The 24,375-nt window shown below is 47.4% G+C and overlaps 1 protein-coding gene across 2 annotated transcripts in view; it reads right to left on the bottom strand.

Annotated features, from left to right (window-relative positions):
- The window catches only part of Spock1 (SPARC (osteonectin), cwcv and kazal like domains proteoglycan 1), a 454,464-nt gene that overhangs the window by 93,499 nt on the left and 336,590 nt on the right, over positions 1–24,375 (bottom strand). The gene's annotated exons all lie outside the window — the stretch shown is intronic.

Raw genomic sequence — 24,375 nt, forward strand, 5'->3', positions numbered from 1 at the left:
CACAGCCTCCTCTTCTGTCCCCGCTTTACCCTTGTGCTCCCCAGCAAGTAGTAGTCCTCTTTTCCCATGCCAAGTCCTCCCTGCTTAGAGATTCTGTCTCACCATCCATCTCATGCGAGTCCCCTGGAGGCCACCCTCCCTCCCTCAGCTACACACAGTCCCATCCCTGCTCCTTTTGCTTCTTCCTGCCCCCCCCCCCCAATGTTTCTCCCCATGAGAACATAGCAGTGGGATTTCAGGGCTCTTCTGTGGTGTGTCTATGTTTCTCTCAGAATACAGATCCCCATATTCCAGCGTCTTTCACGATGCTGGCAGGAACGGCTTATAAAGTCTTCATGAATCACTGTTTGGACAGTTAATTATGAACCTGGTATTTGTGCTAAAACTGTACCTCTACTTCCTCCTTTAATGTTCACCCCAGCCCCACCACAGGAAGAAGTGTAACACCCATTGAACACGCACAGACACTGAGGTTCAGAACTGCTTGCTTAGTGAAAGCTGCTCTGGGGAGATGGAAGGCACGCTCAGCTTTGTTGTGTCAATGTCTGCTCTCTGCTCCTAAGGTGTTTAATTGTGCTCTCGGGGCAGGATATTTTATTGCTGAGCTGTCCATCCTCTCAGCCCACAGTGCTGGAAGAAAGGACTGTCTTACATACCAAGCCAAGTCCCACACTAGTGGCACATCTCTGTAAAATGTACCCAAGGGGACACACTCAGGGTTATGCCATTTTTGCACCAGGAAAGGTAAAGAGCTCCATCCTCCCCAGGGTGTTTCTGAGGGTGGCCCCCATCATAACCCCTGTTTGCAGGCTGCTCATTGTTAAGGTCCTTGCTCTTTTCATCCTTGTGAGCATCCCAAGCACTGAGAACACTATGTAGTCATGGAGTTGAAGAAAGAATAAATAAAGGAAGAAAATCTGCCAAAACCCTGCCGTAGCTATCACCAAAGAAACTAGAGAATATTAAAGAAATGATAGAAAATCAGAGCATTCCGAGTGCTACAGCCATCAAAGGCAGAGGTGGGATGACCACACCAGTAATGACAAGGAAGGGCAGATCTATATTAGACCTATAACTGTGAGAAGGTGACCCAGTAATAGCTCCTTTGTGACTCCAAACTCATTGTTACCTGGGCCTGAACACTTTGTCATTGGGAGCACAGTCACAGTGACTCCCCTCCACCCCTGTGTGCAACTGGCTGACATGCTCAGCAGGGTGACTTGTACGCCAGACTCAGAGCACCTTCAGAATGGCAGCACCAGTCTGCTGTGTCCCCATAGCCTATAAACCATGTTATCAGGAACAAAAACTCCTGCATTAGTCTCAAGACTAGAACCTTGACGCTGAATTAAAGACTGCCGCTTTGCTTACCTATAAAGCCTTCACAGGCAAGAAAGAAGAAATGCAAATGGAAAAAGGTTCTTTTTTATTTTTTATTTTTCCATGTGATAGTCTGGATGGCTTCCATCCCAGCTACCCTTAATGTTCTCTGAAGAATGAGAAAACAGATGTCCACTAAGCATATTCACCAGCTCCTGGCCCAAGCTAACAGCCACCAAGGTCAAAAGAGCCATTAAAAGCTCACCTTGGGCCTTTGCAAGATCACTGTCACCCACTATTCAGCCTTGCTTCTTTTATAGCTGCCCTTCAGCATAATTTCTCCACCCCATCCATGCTTTAACTTCCTGGGGAAAACACACCCCAAATGTCTTGATGAATGAAGCCCTGCATATGTCCATCAGAGCCAGCAAAAATAAAACCAGAGATAAAGATGACCAAAAAAAAAAAATGCCAATTTTGACCAAATTCAGCAAGATTGAGGCAATGTTTTAGAAATGAAACAGTGGCTTAAACTTTGAATTACTGCCTGATTTTACTGCTTAGAGATGAAAGACCCCGCGGTGCCGAACAAAAAGGCATATAACTCAAAGAGGGCTTTCTTTGCTTGGCATCATCTCTGTGAAAAATACATTTAAGTAATAAAGTGTCCTTGCGAGAGTCCATTCTCTGATGACAGAGCTGAGGTGTGAAACTGGTGAGGGCGGACAAAGACTGTTGTCTCTCCCTTCCTTTTCATGGCAGCTTTCCCCGCCACAGGGCCTGTTCTCATCATTATCAGAACTTGATGAGAGAAGAGCCATCCAGACTCGGTGTCCCCAGAGGATGACCCTGTTAAACATTTGCCCTGTGACGAAAGCCAGAGGCTAATGGGTCTCACTGCTCATTGCAAAGCCAGAAGTATCTTCACGGATAAGCCTTCCCTTTTGACCCTCTATTTTCTTCTGAGGCTACAGCCAGTGACTCTGAAGTGGCCATGAGTTGATAAAGGTAAACTGAGGAAGATAGGTGGAATGAAGGCATCTGATGTCACAATATATGGTGTGAGTAATTTCTTGGGATGTACATTATAAAACAGATCTGCAGTCTGCCCACCAAAAGGCCAGGGGAGGAGTTACTACTCACAGAAAGCCCAATCTGGAGGTAAGATACTAAAAACTTGTGTCGATCTATCTATTGGGTACACAGTCAGTAAAGGAAGGGAGACATAGGGGACCTGTGGGCAGGGAAGAAACCAAAAGTGGCAGTGAAGAATACTGGTGCTACTCAGATGATGGCATGACAGGCACTCAGGTTCTAAGGAAATGGCACAGGAGGAAAACAGTCCCTACAGCTTTTGAGGTGCTATCAGCCTTAGCTTTCCCTGCTAACTGTGTGCTCTTTCTTGGGTGTAGAATGTCCAGGAAGGCCTCAGAGCCTGGACCAGGTCTGGGCAAAGGGAGAAGCTTCAAAGCCCCAGACGTTCATTATGCATTCTGCCCTTGGCTCCAAGCTCCTCTGTGGATTCCCTTCCCCAGTTTCAAAGTTAGAAAGTTCAAACTAGCCCTCCTCCCCGCCCCCACCAACCAACCTCCCCTCTACCCCTGCCTAGTCTCTACTTGCACATTTTGATGTCAATCTGGAACCTGGTTAGTCAGGCCAAAATTCATCAAGGAAGGGCAACTGCGATCCACAGGAAGCTAGCTGCTCTCCATCTAATATAATCCGTATTTGATACAGAGTGATTTTTCAAACGCCACAGCATCACATTCTGGAGAGGAGAAGCGTTTGGATGGTGGGAATAAAACCCTGCTTTGTGGAGTCTGTGTTGTAACATATGCGCCTCCGTTTCAGGGGATTCCTGTGTTGCGGACAGCATGGCACCCCCATCGTGTCCTTCCCACAGATAATTAAGCTCATCAATTACTTTTGTCCCTGTGTTGCCTGGGAAGGATGTCACTGCTGTGAGCCTCTCAGGGGAAGCAACGTGTCAACCACTGCAGTCTTTGTACTTCCTGTTTCCTAGAGGGCAGAGGGATGGAGTCTCCAGCTGGAGTACTGGAGTATACCAACCTGAGTTCAGAGCTTCCCTGTGCAGTCCTAACTTGCTGTGGGAAATATGATCCTGTGCCCAAGGGAGATAAAATAACTGCTTTGGTAGATGCTGTACATCACTGACTCGGCTGGTATCTAATGAACACCTACTATGTGCCAGGAAAATGAGATATTAGAAGAACAATACCAACAGTAATGTGCCCAGGCTCTCAGGACAGCACTTGGCTCTCACTTACTCTGTGTCTCCTGAAAGCCCATTAGCCCTGATGCTGCTTGGAGTACCAAGCGTTACCTAGGATGGCGATCAGGGATTAGCTCAGTGCCTGGCTTCCCCCACTTCCAGGCTCTACTTTCATCCTCACAGGTGCAAGAGGCCACAGCTGTTAAGATGTCTCAATCTCACTTGAGACGGGGCTCAGCATACCTGAGTTGATCACTCACAAAGAGATTTCCCTCCTCACAAGATGCTCTGCCTCTTCTGCTTGACAACAGTCACATGGAGTGGCCAGGGAGTAGCTCAGAGGCCCCAGCGTGATACAGGACTTCAAGGCTGGGGCAGTGCAACACTAAGCCAGAACTTTCCACTCAACGTGGGGCCACAGTGCAGTTAACCTCTTTCCAGTCTTGGGAACCGAACATTCCTAGAGGACAGAGGCTCCTCATCGATCCCTTAGTGCTAAAATGAGGTGTGTTGGCAGGGCACAGGATATACCCGAAAGGGTACAAGAAGTGAGGACACTGGGAAGCCCCTGATAGATGGAGATGCATTGAATAACCTGTGACCTCCGTAAGAGCACTAGAGTGAAGTGACTGTTTCACAAAAGGCCCGAGAGAGAGAGAGAGAGAGAGAGAGAGAGAGAGAGAGAGAGAGAGAGAGAGAGAGAGAGAGAGATCAGGCTATACTTTAAGCTGCCTAGCGACCCAGTCCCCTATGCTAAGCCCACTTTACCAGTTCCTTTGCCGGTCTCTCATTTACACAACCCCTAAGGAAGAAAAGGCCTCTCCAAGGGGCTTGCCATCTGCAGTAGGCAGGGGCTCTATACAAAGCAGAGTTCTCCCCTTAATCCCATTATCTCTCAGTGATACACTTATACTTAGGACAAAGCAAGAAGACTTAAAGTCCAAAGGATGAAAACCATTTGCCTAGAGCATTACCAAATATACCATCCTACTGGAAGCGACCACCAGCACCAGAGTGGCAGGTAATGAGAGAGGCTGTGAGCGCCTTGGGGTCCGAGATTCCCGCAGTGGCCACCTCACCTGCCCTCGAGGCAGAACAGCAGCAGGAGAAGCAGATGGACCTAACGCAAGTGTAAAGAAGAACCTACACGTTGTTATGAAGAAGAAAGGCAAAGCGTAAGTTTGGAGCCATTATCCAGCCCAGCTCCAAGGCACTTAAAAGGCAAGAGCAGCTGCGGTGCCATTTCACCCATCAGTCCTCAGCCACAGCAGCCTGTCCCTGTCCACAGTCTACTAGAGACCTGCCTGGGGCTTGGCTTAACAGAGAGAGAGAGAGAGAGAGAGAGCGAGGCGAGGGAGAGAGAGGAGGAGAGGAGAGGAGAGAGAGAGAGAGAGAGGGAGGAGGGAGGGAGAGAAGAGAGAGAGAGAGAGAGAGAGAGAGAGAGAGAGAGAGAGAGAGAGAGAGAGAGAGAGACGGGGTCTCTGAGAGAACAGTTCCCAGTAGAGAAGGAAGAAAGAACCCTGGCTCCCATGTGCAAGGAAGGCCTTCTCCTCGCCTTCCATCCACAGCACACAGTTGTGAGGGGGTAACAAAAACAGTGAGTGATGATCTTGACAAATCAGTTCATGCGACCCTCACAATGTCACTCACTCTTTAAGTGTTCTGTCAGTCAGACCAGTAGGAAGCCATACCGTGGAAATGTTTCAGTTTACCTCCCCACTCTCTGGAAACTACCCCTCCTCGCCTAATGAGGCATGTCCTCCAGGGCTGGAGATGAGGGCTCTGTGGCAGAACAGACTTCAATTTGATTCCGGTTGTGCCACACACACCAGTTGAGCCTGGTTTTCCCTTCTGTCCACTACAAGTAACAGTACCCAATTTAAGGGCTGTTAAATTGAAGGCCAATGAGATAAAAATGCTCATAAAGTATTTAGCACAGGTACTCCCTAGGCAGCCCGCCTCATCTTTCTTCCCAGAAGAACCCTGTGTTTTCCTGTGCCACCTCCTGGGTTAATGATGCCTCATGGCAGAGGATATCTGATTCCAGTGAGGAGCCTGACAACTGTTGCTGGAACTTTCTGCTTCCGCCATCCTCCCAGCATCCCTCACTCTGCCCTACCACCAGGTTTCTCACATAGGTTCCCAAGTGTCCTGCCTGGGAAATGACACGGCTTTAGTCACAATGGCTTCCTGGAGCTGTGCATACCCAGCAGCCCTCAGTAAGGATCCGTTCTCCTCAGGGGAGTTAGAGCCTAAAGAAGAGGCTCACATATGAAGGCATGAGAGCATGAGGACTCGGGGGCATTGGTTTGTACTTCTTTGTGGTCCTGTGACTTCAAATCCACTACACTGGGGTAAGCTTCCATAGGAGACTGTAGCAAACACACCCAAGAGTGTCCAAACCATAGCATTTCACTATGGACTTAAAGGTTTATGTCTTTTATGGTTTAGAGATGAAATGTCCCCCCACCCCCAACCCCTGCCATGGGCCAAGGCTTGGTCCTAATGCATTATCAGAAGCAGGACATTTGGAAAGAATTAAAATAATTCTTCCATTAATTAACAGGCAGATTAACGATGGGCTTCATAATTGAATAGACTATTGAAAGATGGTAGAAACTGGGGGAGCTGTCATCTAATCAGAGGAAGTGGGCCATTGGGAGCCCACCTACCTTGCCTCCAGCCTTTGCCTCTATACATCTCTGCTTCCTGGATGTGAGGAAGTCAGCAGCTTTCCCAGCCACATGCTCCCAGTCACCACTGCATTTTCCCTTTTTTGCTACTGGCCCCAACAACAGAGCCAAGTGTGGGTGAGTGAAAACTTCTAGAACCCTCACCCGCAAGTCCTTCCTCTTTTCAGCTGATCGTCTCAGATAATTTTGTCCCAGAAAAGCATGCTCACACAGTGTTTTTAAAATACAAAATCTAATCATTCCATCCCCCAAAGTCCGAGGTCTTTATTTTGTTTTGGCAGTGCATTAGAAGTGTCACCTGAGGCTCAAGGAGAACTCCTTCCAGCTGTGGGCCTGTGAAAGCAAACATGTGCGTATACCGCCAAGACACAGCGGCAAAGAATAAACAGTATTCACACAGCAAATATCTCTATCCCAAAGGAAGAGCTGAGCAAGTAAGACAGAACCGAGGCTCTTGGCAAGATAGACACCCACTAGGATAGACATGAAATCTTAAGAGCTCAGAGTCCAGCATCCTATGCACACTATAGCGGGGGGGGGGGGGGGCGGTCCTGGAGCCTCAGGCCAGCCTAACCTCAAAGGCTTTGTCAAGTCACAGCCCACATGGCTACTCTCTGAGATTTGCTTTGCAAGCTATTGCCTGAAGTCTCACCAGCCTGGCATTACACAGTGCCTTCCTGGGGCTCAAAGAGGGATGGTCCCACTCCCAGGACTTGAGTAAGCATAGTAATGACAGTCTTTGCTGCAGCAGCTACCTCCTGCTTTTTTGCCTGGCTTTCCTTTAAAGTCGGAGTGAAAGCTGCCATAAGCCCACAGCCCTTGCATCTGGCATGCCTGCTACATTAGCACCATGTGGTCTCAAGGTCCGCTGCTTGCTGCCTTAGGAACAGTGACATGAGCCATCTTGAGCCATTGCTGGGGCAGACACAGAGCATAGCTGATTCCTGAGACAGAGACCTAAGGAGGTCTTAAGAATGAATGCCCTGGGCCTGCTCCCTGAGACTGCTGTGCAGTCTCTAGGGGTGAGCTAATAGACTTCTGAGATTGTTCGAGGCCTTTCCTCTATTGTTCAGATAAAAGAATAACCTGCTTCTCAGTATGTGTGCTAATCTGTCTTGAGCTCTTTGGGTGTTGTCCTTTGTTTTGTTTTGGTTTCATTTTTTTTTTTTTTCATGTGTGGGTGTGTCTGTGTTCCTTCCTAGGTCAGGCTATGAACTGACCACATTCTACACTCTTTTCTTTTCAATTAAAAATTCCACCTTTGGATTATACTTGCTCTGGAGTCCTACTACATCCCATCAAAACCATCCAGGACTTCCTCCTTGAATCTTCTAAGATTCCGAGATTCTTCAGCAAGATACCTGAGGTCATGGATGTGGTAAATTCCACTTCCCATAAGCCCCCAGGCCGGGGCGTGACCACCATTCACGCTAGTTCTCTGCAGTGGTGTAATAAGGATGGCCTTTGCTCCAGTTTCCAAAAGTGCGTCCTCTCTCTCCATCTGAGCTTCATCAGCATTCTGGTCACAGCTACACAGCTTGCCTGTGAGACACTCCAGGTCCTTCCTAGCCACTTCTGAGCCCCAGAAGAATTACCCACAATGCTCCATTTGTAGCCTTCCAGGCATTTGCTAGTCAGCCCCTCCAAACTCTGCCCTAGCCCAAATCCAATTCTTACAAATATCTGGGAGGGTCAGGAGCGGGGAGGTATCAGCAACTGCCTTCCTCTCACAGTACAAATCTTTGTATTTGTTCATTTTCTGTTGTTCTTAAAAAGAACAACCAAACCAAACCAAACCAAAACCAAGCCTCAGGCGGGGTGCTTCATAATGAGAATGGGTGTGTGTAGCTCACAGGATGCGAGGATGGAGCCTAAGATCTGCAGTCCCATTGGTTTGGTTTCTGGTGGAGCATGGGAAGAGGGCCATGCAGACAAAGGGTCAGCTAAGTGGGCGGCTTTGCAAGGACCACCTCTCTGTGTGTGACCAGTTATGGATCTCTTTAGCATCCATACCAGCAATTGCCTTTTGTAGTTCTCATCTCTTACAGCTGCCAGCATATAAACTTTGGGAGACATCCTCAGAGCATATAGAGGTATGATCATGATATAGGGATGGGGTACCAGGAATACACCATCTTTTTAATGATAATGACATCAGTATGGAAGTTGGGAACAGCCCTTTTGAGATGTAAGCTTCTACACATGCTCCATGAGTCTTGGGTTGAAAAGCTTTATGGTTCTGAAACAGCTTCATATTGGTAAGAAACCAATCCCTGCTGTCCATTTTCGAGATGAGGTGTCATCATAGTCGTTGGAATTCCTGGAGGCATGAGGCCTCTCCCTCCCCTCACGGGTACCTGGTATCTGATTCATGGCTTCTAAAATCAGAAAAGTTCTACCAACTGAAGTAAGAGCGGTGGGGGAGCAGCTTCAAGCCCCAAATTATTCTCTGGATGGTGCTTTGTGTTGTAGGCAAATGAGATGGGGTGTGTGGGGGGGGGTACAATTTCCAGTCTATAGGAAAAAAGGACAGACCCTCCTGCCATTGGGAGGATTTTAAAACCGTGGTCTTGTATCAAATCAGTATGCGCTGGTAGGCACTGGGATGGAGCGCTGGGTCCCATGAAAATGCAGAACCACCTACAGATGAGCTGTCACTTAGGACCATATAAATGGAGCATAGCTTTCTCTAACCAGACACAGAACTCCCACTCCAGACAGCCTGCCAGCCTAACGTTCTATCTCAGTGCAGGAAGGTTGAACTTGCCTCCAGAGCAAACCATGTACTGCGAGATGGCAGTCTCAAGTTCATTCTTTTGTCAACAAAATCACTATGCAATTTCAAAACTTCTTGCAGAGATGTAATTAGCAAGGTGCTCTGAGGCCCAGGGCACCTTGCTTTAATATGTCTGTGTGAGGGATAGCAGCACCCTGGGCTGTGCCCGTGGCCACCTCCTGGCCTCTCTTCCTCTGTGGATCATGTCACATCTAGCGCACAAGTACAGACTGCTCAGGGGCACCTGGCCTTCTGTTGCAGGGATGCTCAATGTCCGGCCAACAGAAGCAAAGTGGAAGCTAAGCTGGAGCGCCTCATCCAGCACTGTTACCAAACCGGAGCCCTTCCCCAGGCACTCAGTGAGAGCTTGGCAGGCGGGTTTTCTGCTGCCAGTGGCAGCTGCAGATAGCACAAGCCAGTCAAATAGAGTGGCTATGTGGGGTTTCATCTTGAAAGCACGAGACACCTCTCAAATGTTTCATAGTCCCCAAGCTGAGAGAGGTAAGGGGCCGTGGCATATAGTGAATAGGCAGATTTCTTTTAAAGGAACATGCCTTTGTTCCCTTGGGCTTTTAAGCAAAGAGCTTTGACAAGATGCAAGGCGAGCCTCCTGAGACTGCCAGGCACCTGTGCTCATGAAACACTCTCTCTTTCCTCTCCTACTCTCTGGCTCCCTTTCAGATTCCAGTCGAACTCCCTCCCTGCCCACATCTCTACATACTAATCTAGCCAAGGAACTGAGCCAGGAGCAGAAAAAAGGTAGAAGACAGGCAATGCAACTGGGGCCTCAGGTCCTTGGGTTGCCCCGCACTCAATGGTCAAGAGTCAAGCAGGGATAATGGACACAGGGGAGCTGACTGAATACGGTAGTATGGGATACACAGGTGCAGAGAATATAACTCAGCTTTGGGGAGTCTGGGAACTCAACACTCAACTTACCAGCTTGCAGGTCATGTCTTTCGTCTTCGCTGAGATTAACTCTCCTCTACCCCATCCCATCCTTCCACTGACATCTAATGAGCTCTGCTAGCTGCAAGGCGCTAGAGTAGGTGCTGGAGAGGCAAAGGCCCCTGCTAAACCATGCCAAGCTGGGTTGCAGGTGTGCAGAGGGAGGGCTGTGGCTCCCGGGCGTCTCTTTCTCTGTGCTTCTGCATGATCCATCTTTACCTGGAAGCCTTCCTTTACGCAGCTTGGTCATCAGGTCCTCAAGGCACCTTCCGGGACTGCCCAAGTGACATCTTGGTCCCTCCTACTGTTCCCTCTTGAGTGATAAATGAGGGACATGAGACTGGGAAGAATTCGAGGGGATCCGGGTATGTTGTGAGGACTTAGGGGGAGTCTCTCAGTAGAGACAAACTTCCAGCTAAGACCAGGAGCCAGATACAAGAATCTCCGAGAGAACAGTGTTGATGCAGAGGGATATGTACATGAAGCTCTCGTGTGAGACGAGCTCAGCACGTATGAAGGAAGCATGCATGGTGGCCGGACCAGAGTCATGGTGAGAAAGACATGGTAAACTACAAGGCAGGTGTCAGAACTCAGCAGAGCAGGAGGAAGATGAAGAACAGGCTGCAATCAAATATTGATGGAAACAGACCAGCAAGGATGCCATGTAATGGCTGAGGCATGAAAAGACAGTGGGAGACAGGGACAATGATGCTTGGCATTCACACCTATGTACAGTCTGTGGACAAAGATGACAAGGTGCTACAGGGGACAAAGGAAAAAAAAAAAAAAAAACAGAGTCAAGATGACCCCAAGGAGCTAGACCTGAGTCACACTGTGGGGGGAGCTGGACATGGAGTCAACAACAAACTTGTAGGGGGAGGGGGACAAGGAGAATCAAGAGCTCTGTTGGGCCATGAGATATCAATCACTATCTAAGCAAATGACTCTAATAGGCCATTCAGGGCCACTCCAAACAAGCCTCAGGATACACTGGTTTGCTGAGATTAAACCAGTTGTGGTTCAGTTAAATCTCCATTCCAGATCCACAGTTTTTACTCAGGGTTAGGCAAGAACAAACTCTACATGAATGTAATGACTTTGCCTATTGATAAGCAGAAAGAAGCCTGCATCCCAGGGTGGTTGTGAGGATGGAATTTGTTGATGGACAGCCTCAGGGACAGGATGAAGTAGGGCCCATGGCTAACTCCCTGCTCCTTGAGAGACAGGCCCCAAGGGCAGAGTGTACTGGAGTCAGAGGCCATTCTCCATTTCTGCCATTAGCTATATTACCCTTGGGTTGATGCAAACCTCATGAAAGAAAGAAAAAGCCCAAGAGACTTCAAAGCAATATAGCAGCACTGTTTTGAGTGACTGAAGTAGCAAGCCAAGAAAAATGACAGATACAGCGATAAAAATGTGGACCTACAAGACATGCAATCAAGAAAGGCTGTGAGCTGTGAAAACCAAGCAACCTCAGGAACCTTTATTCCCACCCACAGCTGAACTATTCTGTATCAACAGAGCAGAAGAACCTGGGTGGGCGGGAGACAGGCGGGAGCGGGAGCAAGGGGAATCATTCTGGGGACTAGAGTCTGAGTGACAAACAGCACTGAGGATGGGTGACTAAAATCCTCTGCTTATGTCAGGGATGGGGTGGGGACCCCCTATGGTTCCTGCAGCCCACTCATCTTCCACCTCTGTCTATCTGCAGTGACCCCTGAGATTGCTGGATAAAACACTGTCCTCATTTTCCATGCGTGTGTTCTTCTCTTTCTGGGCAGCTGTAATAAGACAATGACCATGGCCCAAGACCAAAATAAAAACAAAACACGTTTCCATGACAACCACTCCAGAGGAGTCAGGTATGTGGGAGTGGTACCACACAGAGGCTGAGGTGACTGAAGAAGTTGTCTTCACTTGACAGAGCCTCCATTTCTCAACACCACCACCACCCCATTCTCCACTACCTGCTCAGAATTGGGCAGAGCCAATCACATGTTAGGAAAGGAAAAGGGGGAGGGACTAAGGGGACTAAGAAGCCCTTACCATTCAGAAATACAGTCTGTAGATGATCTTGGGAAACAAATTAGGGCAGTGAAACTGAATCTAAGTATTGCTCAGCTGGATATTTGTACCCCTCTGCCAAGATGAGATTAATAGAACTTCAATCTGCAGCAATATTTATTGTAACATGTATTTACATATATCTGCACACACACACACACACACACACACACACACACACACACTAACTCTCCCTCATAGATGACTCTGAATGGAGATTGTTTTGGTATCGACTTTGGGAGTCAGGGTGACTCTGTACTGTAACCTAGTTCTTCCCTCTTAAAACAAAGGGACTATGGAGTGTTGCTGAGTCTCTTCCTCCTACCCTCTCTCTCTTTTTTTTTTTTTTTTTTTTTTTTTTTTTTTTTTTTTTTTTGTCTATTGCCTTCTCTCTTCCTTAGCATTACTTGAAAAAGGGGCCTCACAGGGCAGTGTTCAACCTGTAGGACTGGTATCATAGCTGTGCAGCAAAGCAAAGCAGTGGCACAAGGTCGACACAGTATGGCTCGGTTCTTGGTATTCATGGACCATGTCTGCTTGGTCATCAGGGTGGATCTAAGGTGGAATGGTCAAATCAGATGTGGTAGAGTTGGACCCTCAAGGTGGCTCTGGAGCAGATCCTGGTCTATGAGCCTGTGGGAGAGTTGGCTTTGTTCAACTCCTGAGGAAGCGTCCCCAAAAGAGTCCTCCATGGAGTGGCTTCTCCCTGCACATCTGGCAGATGTGAATCCAGCACAGGAATGGCACACACAGCCACAAAACAGGCTGCTTCCATAGAAGCCTGTGAACCTTCGCTCAAAGACCCCAGCAATGCCCAAATGGCTCATTCTTTGCAAGCTCTGTGAATTGCAGCCAGCTCCATGCACGCACATGCACACATGCTGAGCACATCAGACGGACTCAGCAAGCACATGAGTGAACAGCAGATGACGGTGATGAGGTGACCCCACACAGAGCCTCCAGGCAGGCAGACAGCCACACCTGCAGAGCTGGCTGGGACTCTATCCACTTCCTGCCACCACCTCCCTAGGCAAGGCAGTTCTAACCTCAGGCCTGCCTGACTTCACACAGGGATTCTCATACCCGACCTTGCTTACTACATGTTGGCCAGATGACTGCCAATAAACCCGAGCCACTTTACAGAGAGAACCATGAGCATCTACCATGTTACATTGGGGAGATGAAATCACCAACCAACCAGTTTACCAAGAGGAAAGCATTCTTGCTGCAGCCAAAAACTGTTGGAGATTATGTCCTCAAAAAGAGGTCCCTGCTGTCTTTAACACCGCCACTACCTCCGTTGTTCAGAGTATGGATGGCTCAACTTCATGGATGTGGGGATAGAAGGCAAAAGGAAATTCTGAGAGTTATGTGAACCAGAGCTTCTGGGGCCAAAGGGGAGACTGGGGAGGAGCTTTTATAACACTATAGGCTTATCTATGGGATTAATAAGGTTCTGAGAACTTAGTCAGTATTAATTCAGCTTCTCATAAAGACCCATCAACTTCAACTGCAGAGAAGAAAATTGGACCTCTAGACCAGCACTGCCTTCTCCTGGGAATAGACCCAGTAACCAGCAAGGGCCTAGCACGTAATAAATGTGCTTATGACTCTGGAAGGCCACCTCCGAAGAACGTCCCAGAAAACCCATGGCCCTTTCCAGATGTGAGGACTTGGAGCTGGAGCTACCACAGAGGCAGAAGACAAAGCAGCCACTGTCAATCATGTGGTCCTCCTACAGGATAAGTAGCTTCATCACACTCCTCAGGGAGGATAACCTCGCCTGCGCCAGCCACCAGTTCTAATCTCAGAAGCGTACCTGGCTAGAACTTTACAATACCTCCACCAAAGTAAGCTTCCTCTGAAAGCTTACCAGGCAGACATAAAGGTCGCCTAGAGGCTTCCTCCACAACACCTGCCACTCCCCAGTTGGCTCTTGTAGCTGATGTCCAGTTACCACAACCTTTTACTCCAAAAGATGGAGGAAAATGGCCACCTTGCCACATGGAAAGTGGCCATTAAAACCCAAGATGTGCTTCCAGAGCAGTCTCTCCATGGAAGGAGATGCTGATGGAATGTTCATGGAAAGTTCACATCTTTTAGGTATTTCAGTGTTGCATGGAGGGGAGAAAACATTCGCAAAGCATAAACTCCATTCTTCTATTACCGGAGTAGATGGAAGAGCAACAAGGGCTTTCTAGCTGATGGGGATGTCAACACTAAACTGAGAAATATGGAGACAAATGTGGGCAACTCCAAGAATGTGCTACTCCTCAGACACACCCCACAGGTTTGACCTCAATTCTTAAAAAAGTAATTTAAATAGTTGTATTGATGTATAATCAAAATACAAAAAAAAATCCTACATATTTTAAGTATATACTTCAAGGAGCTTTGGTAAGTGCACATGTGTGTGTGTGCGCGTGCACACACACACACACACACACACACACACACACACAATCATAGCCATACTCCAGATATTTAACATCCCACCATCCTTCAGGCTTTCTTCACAGCCTGAAACCCCTCCTCCTTATTCTTCCCCAACTCCCTCCCCACCATAGCTAGCCAGTGATTTATCCTCCAGTAAAGATTAGTTTATATCTAATGAAGCTTCTATTAATGGAATCAATATATACTATGTTGGGTCTGGTTTTTCTTAGTATAATAATTTTAATATGCAGTATGTTGTTATACATAACAATAATTGATGCCTTTTTGTTTCTAGGTATTTTTTGAATTATATGGCATTCTGGTCTCTAAGAAGTTCAGATGCCAAAATGTAATTTCTCAATGTAGCAGTGGTAGGAAGGAAGGTCTCATGTTCGGCCAGCTTTCTGTCACTGTGACAAATACCCAAGAAATTCAAAAGACGAGAAAAGATTGATCTAAGCGCATGTTCTTGTGGGGAGTGGGGTTCCAGTCCGTGGCTGGCTGGATTTGTTGTTTTGGAAACACTGGGAGGCATGGCAAAGTGTCCGGGCAGTTTCTGGCCAGAAAGCAAATGGACAGAAAAAGGAAGCTGAGTCCTTCAAGAGCATGGCCTCTGTGGCTTATCTCTCTCCTCACCTCTGGAAGGCTGCATGGTCCCTGGGCGGCCTTGAGTGCTGGGGGTCAGACCTTTAGCACAGCACCCGCCCGCAGGAAGATACCCTATCCAGACCAGCAAGAGGAACTCAGGTTGCAGCAGGGTCCTTCATGGGCTGACTAGTGTCTCTCTTGAGGGACCAGCTTAGCTGTGAGAATTTGGCTAAAGGGCTGGAGCCCCGGTGCTGCAGTTCAGATGTGTGTCTGCTCCGTCAAGACCTGCTTCTCATGATCATATCTTTTAATCCTAGACATTTCAAATTAGCCTGGCAGGCTTTGATAAATGTATCATCCGTTGTCTAAGTCTTAAATTGTCTTTTGTATTTAAACATGTTGAGCATTTGAACTCTATAATCTGAATCTGAGACATTGTCACTCCATTTCTGGGGGCCTAACTCTGCCCTCTATTGCTGAGGCCACCTCTCACAGCAGCTTACTTCCTTCTGAAGAGTCACCGTGTGTCTAGCAGGGCCTGGGGGAGGCCTGTAAAGCCTTCAGGTGTGGATTCAATGCTTCAGAGAGGATTTGAGTTAGCCTTTTCCAGGCACCCTTGTGCCTTCCCACTCAGGACCATTTGAGGCCAATCTACCTCCTGCTGAGTGCCAAGAATATAAAAATCTGTTCGGGCTGAAATGCCAATGGAGAGTGAGGACAGGACAACTCGCCGGCCTTTAGCTCTTCTCTCTACTTTATCCCTCTGTCCTGTGTATGTCTTTAGATGTTCTCCATGCCACACTTGCCACCCGCAATGGCACGTGGGCTCTTTGTTACAGTTTTACAGAACCAGGATTTGTCTCAGATTTTGCAAGATTGATCGTTCAAAAGGATTTGTGTGTGCAGTATAGCCAGGACTTTCTATCAGAGGACTTTGGTACCTCAAGGCTATAGTATACCTGGATAAGTTTGGGTACAGACAGCACCCTGCAAGGCAATCAGCACATTGCAAGAAGAAAATATGTGGTGTTCAGAAGGGAGAGAGAAGCTCGTGTGGCATGAGGGGTGCTGGGGAATAAAGTGAGGAGACCACTTAGGCTGAGCCTTAGAGTTGAAATCCCAGGAACACAGTCCCTTCCTTTACTGACCAGGTAGACATGGTCAAGGGAGGCTCAAGCTGTTTGCTCCCATCACTGCGAATTAAGTGCAAAAGCCAAGGCAGCTGGCTGGGCATGAGCGGCCATCAGTACCCACATAGGCGTGGCTCTAAACTCTGCCACAAATAAATACGTGTTAAAATACTATACTAAAGGTGCCTGCCCTCTACTTTTTCTTGTCCTTTGCACATCAGTCAAGGTGTACAGTGGTTCTCTCTATAGGAAGCCGACCCACATGACTGACCTGGGCAGCTCTCAACGCGAGACAGCTAAACGGTACAAGAGGTACCACCCCAGTCCTACATATGGACACCCTTGGTGCATACCTTGACTGTCACATGTCATTATCTTCCACTCACTCTACTGGAGAGAGGTTAGGGTTGGGGTGAGGTTAGTGAAAAAGCCAAAAACTTTTCCAAATAAGCTCCATCAGATCGGGGTCTGAGGAGCTTACAGCGTCTGGTTTCTCAGCCACTGGTACATAGCCCATCTTTGGGAAAGGGCTCGGTGCCAAAGCAGTTCTTGGTGGCTTTAGAAGAGCTTAGTACATGTCCTTCTTTGGGTTTCAGAACTTTCCTAACGGCTGGAGGATGCCCTCTGAGCATCTCTCTGGCCTGGACCTAGAAGTCCAGGAAAGCCACCTGCCCCTGGGAGGCACCATTCCTCACTGTACATGTAGTTAGTTTGTAAGACGGAGGTAGGAAGCATGCGGGAGGCTCTGAGCATCTGTTCTAAACAAGACAAAATGACCCCCCCCCCCCATTTTTCACTGGTTTCAGAGAAGGGGAAAATGCCTCGGGAGAATTACAGGCACCGTTGGAATCGCTACCTTCAACGCTCAAGTGCAGAACAGTCCAGTTAAGTTTTAACCAAAGCCTAATAAAGAATGAGGAATTCCTTAATTTCCTCATGTGGTGTACATGCCACCCTAATCCTGCCCTTGTCTAAGGCTTGGGAAAAGAGCTGACTTCCTTAAGTACTGCCGACTCTGGAGACTGAGCTGTTCTCTTGGAAAACACTGAGAAAGGCACATGGCTGCACTCATTGAGTAATGTCTCCAAAGGGGATGTTTTGCTTGTTCTCCTTAAAGAAAACAGCAACATAATAACTTAATTAAAGTTGTTTGTAATGACTTAATTAGATTTATAGCACCGTGCATACCCGTTTTGGCCAGGGACCTTTCCATCTTTCAAACAATTGTTAAGCAGAGGTCTCCTGTGCTTTGTGGCTTTACCTCATGCGTCTTCTTGTCTCAGATGCAGGGAGACCAAGCATCACTGTGTTAGGGTAAGTGCTCCACCAAGTAGTTTACCTGTGCATTCAGCAGAAGTGACTGCAAGAGGCTCTTTTTTCCTAATGTGTTTCTAACAAAGGCATTAACTAATTACATGATGTTTTACTTGGGGGCACCTACAAAAGAGAAATGACAATCTATTCTTCAAATCTCCATTAAACATGTGCTTGCATAAAGAAGATAGAAATAAGTGGTGAGATAATTAATGGAATTGCTTCCTTCTCCTCCAACTTCTATGATGAATCTGCACACTGAAGAAGTCTGGGTAAATCCACACCTTCTTGTTATGGACAGCGTCCGAACATCTGTGCTTCCTGAAAATGCCCCCTATGTATATTGTTCCCGCTGGGGTTGGAGAGATGGCTGACTGGATAAGGATGTTTGCCATGCAAGAAGAAGACCTTAATCTTGAACTCCCAACACACACATTAAAGCTAGGCTCTGTCTTCTCTGCTGGTACCCAATATTAAGGGGCGGAGACGGGCAGATCCCAAGAGCTCACTAGCCAGTCAGTCTAGCTGAACCAGCAAACTTCAGGCTCAGTGACAGACACAGTCTCCAAAAAGAGAGGCAGAAGATGATAGAGGAGAACAGAGAATAGCAGACGCGTTCATCTGCCCTCCTCAAGCATGTAGCATGCATGCATACACATGGTACACAACACACACACACAGAGAGAGAGAGAGAGAGAGAGAGAGAGAGAGAGAGAGAGAGAGAGAGAGAGCCTTAACACTCTCTAACACTGGCTCAAAACTAATGCTACTTAAATGATGACCTCAAAAAAAGCTACCACATCTGATACCGGAAAGGGTACTTTTTAAATGCACGCAGTCTAAACTGTGCCCCCTCCCTTTTCCTCTATTAAGAGCCTTTCTCTTCATCACAGTGAAGTGGGGCTCACAAGGCCAGAGCAGGCTACTCACAGAGCCTCATTAGCAGAGACAAGGACTTGAGCAAGAGATGGCTTATGATTCAAAATGAGCCAATTAGAGGCCTTCTGTGAGATCCGAACACAGGCTAGGCTATATTTCCTTGGGGTTTCTGATGTGAAAACAAGGTAATTTAGGGGTTTCAAAAACCCATATTCTTTTCAAAGAGAAATAGCCTACATATAGAATGAAGGTAGGCAGAGACCAGAGGCTAAAGGCCAGGAGAAACGCCATGCTACTCACAGTGAGTTTTCCTCATCTCCTACAAAGGCTTGGCTGTCCTAGTACTCTTAAGCCTTAGCTATCATATATAATATATATATATATATATATATATAGTGGTTTAAGCTAAGTTTGAGGTACATAGTCCTGTCATTTAAAGTCAGAAATATTACTATGGTATAACTGAGATTCTACAGCTTTTAAGAGGGTTTTTGTTTGTAAAGTAAAAATTATGACCCCAGCCTGAATGGAATTCAAGTGTGGATTCTGAGCCATCTCAACCATATTGACCTTTTAGCTGTTTCTCCTCCCCCTACCACTTCTGCTCCAGAGTCAACAACAGTATTCACTCATGAGTGTGTATCCTAGTTTGTTTTCTATTGATAAAGATGATAACCAAAAGCAACTTGGGAGGAGAGGGCTCACTGCAGGGAAGGAACCCACGGCAGGAACCTGGAGGCAGGAATGGAGGCAGAGACTGTGGAGAGCAGCTTACTGCCTTGCTCCCCGCCACCCCCACCCCATGCACCTAGTGGCCCTACAGGGGGTGGGGCCTCCCACATCAATCATTGATCAAGAAAATGCCCTACAGATTTACCCATAGGCCAATCTGATGACGGCTTTCTCAAATTAAGGTTCATTGTTCCCAGAGGACCAGAGCTTGTGGGCAAAGTTCACCATGTTTTAAAAACCTGTTGAAATAACGGGAAATAATATTGCACTTGGGGCAGAACCTCAGTGTATATAATACTTAACACAGAGTGCTCAGCAAGTAGCACCTGCCTCCTTAGTACTGCTTTAATGTCATCATGGTAACACTTTTATCCGCCCTTCAGATAGCTGTCAAATTTCAGGTGGGCACATAGCTACCTAATATTAAACCTATACTCCCAACCTCCTTTGCCACTTTCTGGGGCCTATGAGATAATTCTGGCTAAGGGGTAGTGAACAGGTAAGGCTGGTGACTTCTAAATGGCCCCCACTTTCCTTACTTGCTTTGACTGGACTGGCTGGGCACAGCAAATGTTGTCCCCATAGGTAAAATGTCACTATTCCAATTTTTGTGGCTGACAGAATACCAAGCTGAGTGGATCCTGGGCAACTCTAATTTGGAGGCAGCGCTGACCCCTAGTCAGTCAGTTCTGGGTTGCTTCTGTGTGGACAAGAAGACAGAGTTGATGCACTTAAGCTGCTGTTTCATCTGAGGCTAGAATTCATATCCTCATGAATATGCTGTTAGTTATTCTAAATATTGTTTATGCTTACTACTCCTTTAAAAGGGGGGGGGGACAATAAACTGGAGCTAAAAGTAACTAAAATAGTTGAAGGTTACCACAGAACTGAGCTCTCATTACCAAATGACATCTGACTCCCCCAGACTAAGAGGAAGTTGTAAATGAACAGGGCCTGAGGGGGAAAGGCAAATTGGGGCATCTGCCATCCATCCTGGAGTTCTCCCAGATTCTCAAATTTTCTAATGTATGAAACAAAATTGCGTAGAGTTGGCTGCTACTTGCGACTAACTCCCCAGAGACACAAACATCTTCTGTTGGCCTTTTCTATGCAACAGAAAAACAAAGCCCTGAATCTGACTCCAGAACCCTTTACCAGAACACTCCTCCCCACTGGGGCGTCTCTGCTCTCTTTCTTCTGCTCCTGAAGAGCATGGACAGAGTAGGCAGCTGTCACTGTCGTACCTGTGCTGTCTGAGGAGGGGAGCACCTGGAGGCAGCCTTTTTCCAGCCTTCACTGTTGCCTCAGTGAGCCCAGCTCTGCCACGCAAAGGCATGCATTCTACCTGCAGTTCCCATTTGTCTAATTTTCTTCTTCACCAACAGCAAGCCCCTCTCTCAGGAGCCATTTGCAAGGAAAGACCATTCATATAGCATAGGTCTGCAGGGAACAGGCCTACCTCGAATTGGTTTACTTCCAGCCTAAACCAATGACAAGCAAAGCAGGGCAACCACCCTCTCACGGCAGGAATGCTCATAGGTCAGCCAGCCTAGAAGCTGAAGACAGTGCCTAAAGCCATCTGGAGGAGTCTCATAGACCCACACCCTGAATCAGCTTTAATCCTCTGAATTTCCTATTCTTGGAAAATCTGGCCAATAGAGACTCCACTTACCAAGAACTTCAAACATGACCTCTGCTTGGTAGTGATTGTTAGACACCATTAAGATGCCTCGGCAAAGATAATATAATCTGCAGCGACAATGTGCTGGAAGAAAGGCCAGCCCTGTAAAGCAAGCACTCCCGCCCCACCCTCGCTTGTGTGCACTTTCAGAACCTAGAGAACACGTTTACTTTCACAGCAGCTCTTAGCTCCACATCTTTCTTCAGTGTCTAGACACAAATGAGCCATTTGCTAATTGTTTAACAGCTTTTAAGGAAGAAGATGTATGTCGGGGGGTGGTGGTGAGAGCAGATGGGTGTTTGCCTGCTTGTTTCCCAATTATCAACAGCCAGCCAGATGCCAGAGACCAGAGATAACTCCTCAGAAACCTGTGCCACTAAGAGATTCCTCTTCTCAGAAGGCCAATCCCAGATCAAGTAGGACCAGTGAAGTTTTTCAGAAAGATCCAGGCAATGAAACCCCCTCCAGGAGCAGGGCCCAGTTGGTCCAGCTATCCGAACTGAAAGAAGTACTGGATGTCCTGCCTTTTATGTACCACCATGGGCAGCGGTCCTGGATATCATGTAGCCACATGGGGAAAAGTCATGGACATCCTGTGCATGGAAGCCATATTGGATATCATTCTCACTGAACAGAGCCAAGATCCAGCAGCCTGGACTCTACTTCCACCCAGTGCTGGGTGAAATGACAGGGAAAGGAAAGAAGGTTTGCAAATGATGGGCTCCAACATACTGTGCACTGAGCGGCAGAGTTGGTTTCATTTTGCCCTGTAACATCATATGTCATCTAGAGGCGGAAATCTTGTGCGTTGATCTTACGTTCTGGGGAGTCGGGCCTGTAAGCAGCATCTCTGCAGTTGAGATATTGAAAAATCCCTACTGTAGAATGCCGCTCCTGAGTACGCTCCCTTTGCCACTTCTAGAAGAATCCAACTATCTTGGGCAGATGCAGAAGCAAAGCTTAGCTGATGTGGCCCCAGGAAGGACATCTGCTTCATGGCGAGTCTGAAAAGTGGGTTCCTTCCTCCTGCCTTAGCTGACTCTCCATCTTGAAGAGATAAGCAATTAAGGAGAAAACGATGACTGCTCACCTAAGGTGTGGGCTTCCTGGTAATACCAGGCCTGGGGCTGTCCTTCAGCCAAAGATGATTTTCATAAGTCTGTCTTCATGGTATGAAGTCACTTCTGATTACACATGCACCATGGCCTCACCTGTCCTCTGTTTTCTAGTATCAATGACCTCTGTCAGTGTTTACTAATAGTTAGCCCATGCACTCCCATTAACTGAGCCTTGATTAATATTCTCCAAAGCTTTGTCTGCAAGACCCAAACATCCTTTGGAACTCAATAGACAAGTGGTCCAGCTTTAGGGGTGATAATTAAAGAATAGTAAACCTGACCAGATGGAAGCGTGCCCTCTGGGAGAAAGCCCCACTGAGTGACATCATGATTCACAGCTGGTCCTTGCCTCACAGGCTTAAGCAATCAGTACAAGACTTGTGGCTTAACCATATTTGATTCGTGACATTCACAGGGAACAAAGGCAGAAGACGAGGACACTTGTGCCAGGAACCGAACACTGCCTACCTGGTGGTACTGTCATTCCCACCACTCCACTTCCTTGTTTTAAGATCATTGATGTGGGTAAATCACATACACCCAGGCAGAAGACCATGGGCATCAGAAGCTGCTATAAGCCTTGTCCCAAGGAACTGCAGTGGTAACACATCCTATATTTGGATTTAGAAGACCCACCAATAGCCTAAGTGCTATAGGCTTGACTCCAGTCTGTGACTCAGTCCACTGAAGGAAGCAGGATCTTTAGGAGGCAGAGCCTAGATGGAAGAACTTAGACCACTGACAGTAGGCCCATAGTGGGGAGATATTGGGATTTTTTTTTCATAGCTGCCATGAGGTGAACAGGACTGTTCTGTCACATGGCATGTCTCCTCCATGTTGGACTGTGCCTGCACAAGCCCCAAGCAATGGAGCCAAATCACAGAACGAGACCTTTGAGTGAGGCCACCAACCAAGACAAAGTATTCAACCTTGAAAGTTGTTTGTCTCAGGCATATAATGGACCAGCAGCAGATTAACATAATAGATACTAACAACCTTTGATGATCGGTCTTCTATCCTCTTCTCCTGCTCAAGGAATGAACTGAGCAAGGGTGGGAGCCATAGACTTGTCCTACCTGTCCAGGAATTGAAGGGTGCTGCCTACTAGCATAGTAGTGCTAGGGATTGGGGCAGACCTCTGAGTGCTTCACTTAACTCTGTGTAGAGGCCAGTCCTCTCCTGAAAACATGAGGAGCCATTGCAATGGAATCTTTCCAATATAAATTCTGCCTTCTAATCATGCTATACACCTGCTCCTGAACACGGCACCTGTTCCATACACAAGCCAACATCCCTGACTGCAGGAGGGCCTTGATCAGCAAAGCTTCCGAGACAGTCCTTGGGCAACTGACAGTACTTTAGGTCAGCACGTTAGACAGATCACCATTGCCCTGCAGCCCAGAACCACCAAGGACCTGCTACATCCAACTTTGCATTTCACCTTGCCCTCTTTTCAACTTTCCATGGGCTGGCAGCTGGGTCTCAGTGAAAAATAAATAAATAAAAGCACGGCCTGCCTTTGAGAATGGGGGATAAGAATAAATTGCCAGTGACATCTATAAACCAACTACCCCGGGCATGTTGCCATATCAGAATCAAATGTTAGTAAAAGCTGTCTCTAATCAATTCCATCTGAGATCAAGAGGAAGAAGGGATGAGGAAACTGGGATGGACTGGTGCCGTGTGGGCAGGACGCACTGGCTCTGACTGCAGACTCGGTAGTTCTAATTCACAGAGAAGGTCTGCAAATGCAGAAAGGAGGATTAAGACTCCGCCCATGGCAAAAGCCAGCTGCTTCATTTCTACTAGATTATATATTCCCAGTACCTTGCACTCTGCCTGGCACTCAGCAAGGACACAATTAATACCCACTGAGGGAACAAATGAACTGATCATGCCGTGACTATGCTCCCGGAATACTAAAGTAAAAGACATGGGTCTACCTGGCCTGTGCACCACAAAAATCATTGGGGGAAAGTAGCTGTGATCGCTTATGACTCCAGTAAGACTGAAGAGAGCAGGCATTGACGGCTCTTCCCAGGCAAAGTGGGGTCTACAGTGTGAAGATCAGCCTGGGCAGCACAGAAAACAACTGTGTGTACAGCAGGAAAGGGACAAGGGAGGAGGTGGAAACGCTTGAGACCCATACAACAATGCAAACCAGGATGACCTGGGTAATTTCTGGAAGAACTCACTAGTCTAGGCACCACCCTGTGAAACTTCAAGATGGCAAATGAAGGCATAGAGCTCTGCAGGAGGACGTGAGAAGCACCAGAGCCCTGTCTCCACCAGAAACATCAACTCCCAGGCTGTTTCTCCAAGAGTCAAGCTATGCCATATGTGACTTTTGGACAAAGCACAGCCCACTCCCCACTTAGGCTTTCAGCCATTGCAATCACATTTCACTTTGCTTTGCCTCCTTGGTCAGAAGTTACCTATTTTCAGAGCCTGTGTCTTTTCCAG

Source organism: Acomys russatus, chromosome 3 (assembly GCF_903995435.1).
Source record: "Acomys russatus chromosome 3, mAcoRus1.1, whole genome shotgun sequence".
In the NCBI taxonomy this organism is placed as follows: domain Eukaryota; kingdom Metazoa; phylum Chordata; class Mammalia; order Rodentia; family Muridae; genus Acomys; species Acomys russatus.